The sequence below is a fragment of the Benincasa hispida genome, chromosome 11, assembly GCF_009727055.1.
Source record: "Benincasa hispida cultivar B227 chromosome 11, ASM972705v1, whole genome shotgun sequence".
Taxonomy (NCBI): domain Eukaryota; kingdom Viridiplantae; phylum Streptophyta; class Magnoliopsida; order Cucurbitales; family Cucurbitaceae; genus Benincasa; species Benincasa hispida.
This window is the reverse complement of record NC_052359.1, coordinates 65,624,155-65,635,082: the sequence shown is the minus strand read 5'-3', so window position 1 is coordinate 65,635,082 and position 10,928 is coordinate 65,624,155.

Here is a 10,928-nt window from a genome sequence, read left to right as displayed (position 1 = left end):
AAGATCAAGCTAAAGTGAAGTGAAGAGTAAAGGCCAAGGCTACCAAGGTTGAGGCTGAGGAGACCAAGCTGAAGCAAAGAGTAAAGGTCGAGGCAACCAATGTTAAGGCCAAGGAGACCAAGTTAGAGTGAAGAGCAGAGACTAAGTCTATCGAGAACGAGGCCGAGGAGACCAAGTTGAAGCAAAGAGCCAAGATCGAGCCTTAGGCTCAAAATTATTTATGCAACGTAAATTTATGATCAAAGTTTCATAGGGGGTTGATCGAGGTCGACCCTAAGTGCATCAAGGTAAAGTATTTTCACCATCCATATGCGTCCAAGTATACCATATGCATTGTGGAAATTAGCCGATGCCGACCCTAAGCACATTAGGGTAAGAGATCTTTACCATCCTCATCCTAACATATAAAAGGTTGTGAGAACCTTAAATGTTCAAGGTTAAGACAGAGGCTCAAACTTACTAATGGAAAGCTGAGTTGCTCAGGATCTAGAGATAGTCCAAGGTTGAGGTTGAAGTCGAGGCCGAGGCCAAATAGCACCACAAAAAAACCAAAAATCAATTAGAACCTCGAAAGATGAGGGGACAACCAAAAGACAAACATATGGAGCTTGATCGAAAAAAATCCACCAGTCAAGATCAAGGCCGAGGTTAACCTTCTGAGGCCAAGGTCGAGCCGACCAGCCATGCTTCCGGTCAACTTCATCTGAGGAGGAATTATTATCTTCAAAATATTAAAATTTCATACTCAATCAAACATTTTCTTTAAGTAAAATATTTATTGCGTGGGGGGCTATACAAGGGATATGTTTCCCTATTAAACAAAAAGTAGATTTACAAGGGATATGCTTCCCTATCAAACAAAAAGCAAAAGCTACAAAGGATATCCTTCCCTATCAAACAAAAAGTAAAGAGTTACAGGGAATATGTTTCCCTATTGAATAAGATTTCCAAGGCAAGTATCAAATTAATTTCATAAAACAACTTCAAATCTGACAAAAAGCTAGGGGATTCTAAGTCAAATAAGTTGAAGCCAATGTCATCCTAAGAATGATACACATAAGTAACGACAAGCAACTCGACCAAAACATGGATAACGGAGGGTGAGCTCAGTTGAGGCCACACACTAAATGGCTAAGGTTGAACCTAAGATGGCTGAGACTGAGGCAAAGATTGATTCATCTTCTTTTAGAAGTTACCCACGCATCATGCATTCAAGTGTTATGGTTGCAATTTGAAAGCTTATCCTTGACAAAGAATAAGAAATAATTAGACAGACATTGAATTGAGGCCTAGGCACACAGGCCAAAGCTAAATCTTTCTAGATTCTTTCAACTGTTTGGGGCGCTGAGATGATATAGGAAGTGGGGAGTTCTGATGTCTGAGGAGTTCTGATCGATTATGAACAATCGAATATGATCGAGTATGTTCAAGTATTGAGATGATATACGATACACGGAAGGAAAATGACGGTGAGATATAAAACACGTTCCGAAAATGGATCCACAAACAATTAAAATCGGTGAGATAGGTTAATGAGCCTCCAAACATTGAGATGATATAGGATGTGGGGATATACCATCTCATGTTGGGCCCCCAAATAGTCCCAAATTATTGCTAGCATGTACCCATACATTTTCCAGCATTACATAGTTACTATGCATTCTCTTAATTAGGATCAATATGCCTCCATCAGCCACAGTCCAACACATATTTAAGGGTATTTAGAAAAGTTACACAAATTGTCAAACAGTTATAACCTATGAAGCATAGATACTACATGTAGGGCCAAGAATCCGTATCAGATACATATCAGATACCGATACTTTCAGATACTTCTCAGATATGTATCTGCTTTTAGATATTTCTCAGATACGTATCTGACACGTGATTTGACGTATCTATTTTTACGTTCACCTTTTTTAAATAAAAAAGATAAGTAGCTCATCTAATCTTTCCCAACTAAAACTAGGCAGCCTATTTAAAGAGCTCACTACTGAGAGTCCAAAACTAAAAGGAAAAAGAAAAGAAAAGACCAAACCCTAGAATATCATCTAATCTTCATCTTCATATTTCAGTCCCTACAAAGTTCTCTAAATATAATCCACTTGAATATCTTCAACAATTCAACGAAAAAGTTATTCATTTATTTTCATACTTCTCCCTCTAATTTTCTTTTTATTCTCTGGTCAATACAAGTCACTTTTTTATTGCATTTTATTGACTATTTTACTGCAACATCTTAGATGTTTTTTTTTCTTATTGTATTTCAGTGTTTAAATTGTATTTTGTACTATTGTCATTAGCTTGTATCTTTATCAATATCCTAGATTTTTCTTAAGGAAAAGAAAACGTATCTTCAATGTATTAGTATTCTAATTTATAAAAATTGGCATATGCTTGTATCCAACCGTACCCGTATAGCATATTTGTATCTGTGTCTGTGCTTCATAGGTTACAACTAGAGCGAATCCAAAGCATCAATATTAGAAGATCTCTATAGAAATTTTAAATAAAAGGCAAGTTAGCTAAAGAACTTCCATCAAAACTTAGAGGAGTATTGTTATTAGGACCTAAACAATTTTTAAGTCGAACAATTATTTAGTGAAAACTAGGGGTTGGCCACCCACTGTTGAAACTAAGGGTAACTACATGAAAATCATATCATCTCTTAGAAATCGATTATCATCTTTCTAAAGAAAATCTAGCTCCAGAGATGGCCATTTGCTTACAACCTCACCTCTCATAAATTGATATTCATCTTTCTCGAGAATGTCTCAAGCTTCAAGGATGGCCATTTGCAGGTCACATCTTTTCTTAGAAATCGATTATCATCTTTCTAGAGAAAATATCAAGCTCCAAGGATAGCCATTTGTCGACCACATCACCTCTAAGAAATTGATGTTCATCTTTCTCAAGAATGTCTCAAGCTTCAAGGATGGCCATTTGCTGGCCACGCCTTCTCTCGAAATCTATTATCATCTTTCTAGTGAAAATCTCAAGTCCATGTATAACTATTTGCTGGTCACATCACCTCTCAGAAATTGATATTCATCTTCCTCGAGAGTGCCTACAATCTTGAGGAAATCGATTTTCATCTTTCTAACAAGATTCAGTATGAGGTTAATCCCTCGAAAGAGGGTTGGCTTCAGAATAATTGAACCTGGAGGAACCCTAAACCTCTACCCTATTGACAAGGTGTTGTTGGGGTTGATGCCCTAAATCTCGTAGGGTCCTGTAGTTTGTAAACACTTGTATGAACAAACATTCTGTGATTTATAATATATGATATTTATTCACATTGTCTATGGAATATTTGATATTTTAGTTGCATTCACCACAAACCAATAAACTAAGATCCATGGTTATCGTTGTAACTTAAATATGTATGTGGAGACATACAAGTCGATCGTGCTTTAAGTGATAACCTAAATGGTCTGTAGTATATGGATAAGGTTGAGTACCTTATCCTGGTGACACTACGAGTATGGCATGCTTTATAGGTATTACAAATGTTGTAAAGTGCTACAAATGATCTGATCCTGATCATTCATGTATGCAAGCAGGGATATTCTATACAAAGAAGTTAGTATAAGATCGAACCATGAAATATTTAGTTTCGTTATATAACACCGTTCATAATTGAGACTTTCATTTCACTAGGATGACCATAGATAACATGACCTTAATCATGACCTTAATCCTGAGTGAGTTATGAACTCCTGCCTATTAGGGCGATTCTTTGATTTCTATGGGTGAGAGTGGCCAGACCGCCGACTCAACAAGCCTACCATTTTTAGGATTCATCTGATTGGAGAGCTGAGAACTCAGCTACACAAGATGGAATTCACTCCTTCCCTGAAGCAGGGGTAAGTAGATAAATTGCTCCCTTAGGGGATGATTCTGGGTCTTGAACATTGTGGCGCCACACCCTCTCTTGCCCGATAGGGGTTTAGTCATAGTGGGACTATGATCTATTGTTCATTAGAGGGATCAGTGGTACTTAAGAAGTTAGATGTAACTACAAGAGTAAAACTGTAATTTGGCCCAGCTGTACTTACGAGCGATTTGTGAAGGGTCATCGTACTATTGCTTGGTTATATCCAATAGACACAAAAAATTATTAGTGCGAAGAGTGCAGTTGTCGATCTTTAGTGAAGTGTCTAGCAATTAATGGATGATGGATAATGTAATTAAAGAGTTTAGTCAGTTATTCACGTACGGTTGAAGCTTTAAGCTACAGGTTCATAAGGTCCCATTGGTAGCTCAATGGATTTAAGTTGAGAATCAGTTTTTAGAATTAATTTGAAATGTTCAAATTAATAAGAGGGAATTTGATTATATATGATATAATTAAATTAATTCAATTATATATGATATAATTGATATAATGTATTTGATACATTATTGTTTGATTGGAGGAACTAATATTTGAATATGATTCAAGTATATTTTCTATGAATAAGATTCATAGTTATTAAATTTAATATAAATATGATTTATATTAAATGTCATAAAATAAAGAAAAAGAACTATGGTTTATATAATGTATATGATGCAATATTAAAACTATAGGTTATAAATATAATATGATAAGTTAGTAATCATATTTATTTAAATTTATTAATTATTTGATAATTAAATTCTTTTTCTCAATGACCACCCTTAGTGGGTAGTTATTTTTAGTTTTATGGAAATTTTGGGATAAAATAAAATTTGATTTCAAATCTCAAGGGACTGACAATTTTAGTAATTGAGTAAGAAAGTCTTTCTATATGATCATTTGAGAGACTAAACGATCGAGCAGTATTCTCTATGCGATAAACTTTGTTGTCTACACGACAATGTTGTTCTCATCTCGATTGTTTTCCTCCTCCACTCCAAATATTCCCTCTAACCAAAATAAGCCAGAGCCCACCACTCATGGATTCTCACACCGAGAATACTAAGGTATCCAAGTGCTAGTGTCCGATTGGTTCGAGGATCGAGTTGTTGCTGATCGAGGGAGATCGTATTGTTCGACGCGTTCATGAACTATCGAGGGATTATCTTGAAGAACGGTTCTTCAAAGGTATAATCTCTTATCCTTTTTTTTTTCATTTCAGAAGCATGCTGCAATTCAAGTTTTGTGCATAATCTGTTCTGTATGACTGTAAATGTATGAGTTCATTCACAATGAAATTTGGACGATCCACTTCCGCTCAAAGGTTCTCTGTAAACAGAGTTCTTTCAGGTGCCATAGGTCATCCTCAGGATAATCTAGGAACCACCTTGGAACACCACTAAGGCAACTTTAGGGCCTAAAGCACCGTCCTAGGAAGTACCTAACATCCATCTTACAGGTTGTATGAGTCAATCTACAGGCACCTCACATGGACACCGATGAGAAGCTTAACCTTGCTGAGAGACGACCGATAGGGTCATTGAAGCAGCACAAGATAAAAGAAATTATACTCCCAAATTGGGCCTAGAATGTTTAACTTATAACAAATAGTCAAACCTTAAGACCTAACATGAGAGTGGGGGCTAGTGTTATAGGTGATTTTGGATCAAAGGGTATAATTGATATTTAGAAATAATAAAGTCAAGAAGAAATGTGATACGAACCAAAAGCGGAAACTAAGGGCCAAAATAGGCCAATGAAAAGAGAGACCCAAGCCAGTGTACTCGACTTTAGCCAAGGCCGAGACCGAGCCTTACCAAATGCTTATTAGGGCATGCATTACACATGATCTGACCTGAGAGGTTGTCTTGGGTCCGAGATATGGCCCAAATAAGATGCTCGAATGAGCTCGAGATCAAGGTCGACTCTAGCCAAATATAAAACCGAGCCCCCCTCTTGGCCTAGTAGGTCATCAAATTATTATAAAACGATTCTAAAACCCTAGGGAACAACCTAGGTCAACTTTGTCTATAAATATACCTCTTATAACTTTATATGAGGTAACTTAGAAGTTTTGATTTCTTCTATACATTTAGTTCTCTTACTGGCTTAGGCATTGGAGTCCTTTTGCTTTGTTTTGCAGGTTCTCTCTTCCCTACATTACAAATTCACAGCCGGTATCATGTGGAGGTCAAGTACGTTTACCCTTGGCCAAATTTTGCATAAAAAAATTTAAATGATAAAACTATTAAAAATATTTTTAAGTATAGTAGAATGTCACTACCTATCAGTGCTAGACCATGATAGACTTCTATCACTAATCAATAATTGTTGGGGTTGATACTCTAAATCTCGTAGGGTTCTATAGTTTGTAAACATTGTTGAATAAACTCATTATGATTTAATAAAATATTTGATATATTATTCTTTGTCTATTAAATATATGATATTTTACTTGCATTAACCATAAACCAATAAACTAACATCCAAGGTTATCTTTGTAACTTAAACATGTATGTAGAGACATACGGGTGGATCATGTTTAAGTGAAAACCTAAATGGTCTGTAGTAGATAGATAAACCTTATCCTAGTGACACTACAAATATGGCCCGCTTTATAGGTGTTACAATTGTTGTAAAGTGCTACAAATGATCTTATCCTAATCATTTATGTATAAACATGCGAGCGGAGATATTCTATACAAAGGAGTTTGTATAAGACCAGACTACGAAATGTTTAGTCTCATTATATAACGTCGTTCATAATAAAGATTTACATGACCTGAATCCTGAATCCTGAATCCTGAGTGAGTTATGAACTAAATAAGCTTACCATTTTGTTATGAACTGAATCCGGACCATGAACTGAATAAGCCTACCATTATTTACATGACCAGGATAACCATAGGTAACATGACCTGAATCCTGAGTGAGTTATGAACTCCTGCCTATGAGGGAGGTCCTTTGATTTGTATGAGTGAGAATGGCCAGATTGTCGACTCAATAAGCCTACCATTTTGTTGATTCGTCTGATTGAGGAGCTGAGAACACAACTACACAAGATAAAATTCACTCTTTCCTCGAGGCAGGGGTAAGTAGATAAATTGCTTTCTTAAGGATTGATTCTAGGTCTTGAATAATGTAGTGTCACACTCTATCTTGGCTCGAGAGGGGTTTAATCATAGTTGGACTATGATCTATTGTTTATTAGAGGGATCAGTGGTACTTAAGGAGTTAGATGTAACTACATGGGAAAAACGGTAATTTGGCCTAGTTGTACTTACGAACAATTTGTGAAGGGTCATCCTACTGTTGATTGGTTATATCCAATAGACATAGAAATATATTTGTAGTGCGAAGAGTGCAACTGTCGGTCTTTAGTAGAGTACTCGACAGTTAACGGATGGTGAATTATATAATTAAAGAGTTTAATTAACTATTTATGTATTGTTGGAGCTTCAAGCTACAGATCCATGAGATCCCCTTGGTAGCTCAATAGGATTTAGTTGAGAATCAGGTTTTGGATTAATTTAAATTTTCAAATTAATAGAGTGATTTGATTATATATGATATAATTAAGTTGTTTCAATTATATGTGATATAATTTTCATAATGTATTTGATACATTATAGCTTAATGGGAGGAAATAAATATTTGAATGAGATTCAAATATAGTTTCTATAAATTGGATTCATAGTTGTTAAATTTAATATAAATAAGATTTATATTAAATACCATATTAAAAGAGAAAAAAAACTATAGTTTATATTGTATGTGATACAAGATTAAAACTATAGGTTATATGTTATATTATATATATATATATATATAATATGATAAGTTAGTTATCATATTTATATTTATATAATAATTATTATTATTTTAATAATAAGGAAGGAAGTTACAACTCACTTCTCATTCTTTTCTCTCCACCCACGTAAGTGGATGGTGGTTATATTACGGCAAGTAGAAAAGAAAAGTTGATTCTTCTTCTTGAGACAGTTGGTTGGACGATTGAGATAGTGGAGAAAAATACAGAAGAATTTTGTGTTTTGTCTTGTGTTTTGAGAGTTCTCAATCTTTCCTCCTACACATTAAGTTTTTCATCTTAACCAAAATAGTCAGAGTCCACCACTCCTGGGTCTCACCTTGAGTACCAAGGTAATCTTTGTAGTAGTGTCCGATTCGAGGTTAATCTTGAAGAAGGTCTTCAAGGAGTTCGTGATTTGTTCGAGGAAAAACGTGAAGAAAGGGTCTTCAAATGTGAGGTTTCATGAAATCCATTAATTCTTTCTAGAACATACTGTAATTTAGAAACAAATGCATATCTTGTTGCTTGCTTACTGTAAAACTTTATATTAAATAAATAATGGAATTTGGTCGATCCGCTTCCGCTCAAGGTTCTCTCATTAGAGTTCCTTCAATAATATCATTGAATGATAGAAGTCTATAACAATAGAAGTTTATCGTGGTCTATCACTGATAGACAATGACATTTTACTATATTTGTAAATAAATTGACCCATTTTTTAATTTGAAAACATCCCTATAGTTTAATTTTTTTTTTATAATATATTATAGTTCAAACACGAGGAGCAAAAATAGTGTTTTTCTTAATCTCTTAATTAAAAATTAAATTATCATGTGGTCTCTTTAGTAGTTGATATTTCAAAATTCAAACATAGCACATATCATTGTCGCATCATTCTCTCTTAACTCCTCTAGGCTAAAAATTATTTAAAAAAAGAAAAGAAAAAAAAAACAAAAAAACCAAAAGTTTTGAATTTATTTTGTACACAAGTTATGACATAAAATTTCATCTTCTATTTATTTTTTTCCTTTTTGTCTTTTCTTAAAATCTTATGTGGATTGCTTTAAAATATGTAATGGCTTTTATTTATTGCGACAACTTACTTGTTTGGATTTTAGCAATTATTATTTATGTTCTTATTGTTTCATGGTTATGACGTTAATACCTTTTAAAAAAGATTGGCTTATATAAGCTTTTGCATTTTTATCTCTATTACCTTCTTTTGTTAACCAATTTTAATAATAAAACAATTGACTTTATTAATTAAAATTTTAAACTTGGTTGTAAAATTAATACATTTTTAAAGCTAAATTAGAAACTTAACTATGACTCAATGAGCACACATACAAATTTAACTAAGAAAATATGTTCACAATCAAGCTACAAATATATCCAAATCAAACTATTTAAATACTCATATTATTCATAAAATTAAATAGCTAAAAGAACATGGTTGGAAATATAATACTCCAATCTAAATGAAAATATTCAACTTCAGCATGATTAAAATAAACGGTACTACAAACATAATATTATATTGAAATAGTTAAATATAACATTAAATTTTCATTGAAATATCGATATTTTCACGTTTCCATGAGTTCGATATTGACATGAGGGGTACATCGATATTTTCAATATATCGTAGAAAATTTCACAAAACATGATAATTAAACAACAAAATATCACAAATATAAATAAAATATAGATAATAGACATGTTAACTTGTTTTAAAATCATAAAATATTTATTTATTAATTTAAATTTACTTTTAATTTAAATCAAAATATCGAAATTTTCATCCAAATTTCCATAAAACTAAAACATCAATAATTCCATAAACATCACTATTTTAAATATGGGTTAAATCTTGCCAAAACTCATTAAAAAAAAATAGTAATGATAATAAAAAAAAATTTAAAAATCAATATTCACATTTATTTAAGTTTGAGTTTAATCGAATTGATTAAGAAAAAACTTGGGACTGAAATTATTATATTGTGCCAAGTTAGACGTGTAAAGAAGAAAGAAAGTTGTTTAAAAATGAGGCAGAAGAATAGGTGGTCTCATTTAATAACTGTTTTTTTTTTTTTTAAATTTTATTTTAACTTCTTGAAAAATAAATTTATTGTTCTCATCCTTTATAGTAAGGTTTTTTCTTTTTTTTTTTTTTAAATAAAGAAAAACCATACTTATCCACCGCCCCGTACTTTTTTTTGTTCAAATTTATAAATATTGGTCTACGAATTCAAAAATCTTTTTAAAATAAAATTTTCAAATATAGCACATTGCATTGACTTTTTTCTAATATATATTATACTATTGGTAAAAAAGAAACAATTAAATTGTTCCACACCAGTTAAGGTTAAGAGTTCAACACAATCACATGAATGATTTTTGTTAGTTCTAACAACTTTGATAATGAAAAATTGAATAATATCATTTTTTTTTATAAAAAATGACATCAATTATCATCTTAAAAATTAATATAAAATAAAATAAAAATAAAACTCAAATGTTGCAGGTGTGATTTTAAATGTGGGTAGAAGTATAAATTTCAATAATGAAGAATTGAATAACATCATTTTTTTTTAAATGACATCAATTATCATCTTAAAAATTAATGTAAAATAAAATTAAAATGAAATTCAAATATTGCATATGCGATTTTAAACGCGGGTAGAAATATAAACTTCACTTTTAAAGAAATTTCAATTGAAAATCAATGAACGTTTTTTAAAGGTTTTAAAAATAAACATTAACAAATAAGCACTTTACCTTTTTAACTTTCTTATGATAAATATTAAATTCACATCAGTGATATATATATATTTTGATATTTCATTATATTTAATAAAGTTTTACGATATATACCCTGTGTTAATATCAAGAGTTATTTTTAAATAAAAAATTAATTATTTATTTACAAATATAACAAAATATCGTTATCTATTCTTGATAAATCTTGATAGACCGCGATGGATAATTATCAATAATACACGTCTATCGTGATACCTCTCGATATATATTATAAAAAAGTTAAATATTTTCATTTCTTTTATCATTTATAATTATTACCTTAATATCAATTTATTATTTATATCATCCATAAGTATTTAGAAACGATGACGTAAATTTATGTACCAAATTTGAATTTTAATTTAATCTTTAAAAAATAAAAAATAAAAAAGTGAAATTTATTGTTTTTACTTTTACTCATTAAAGAACCTTAAATAG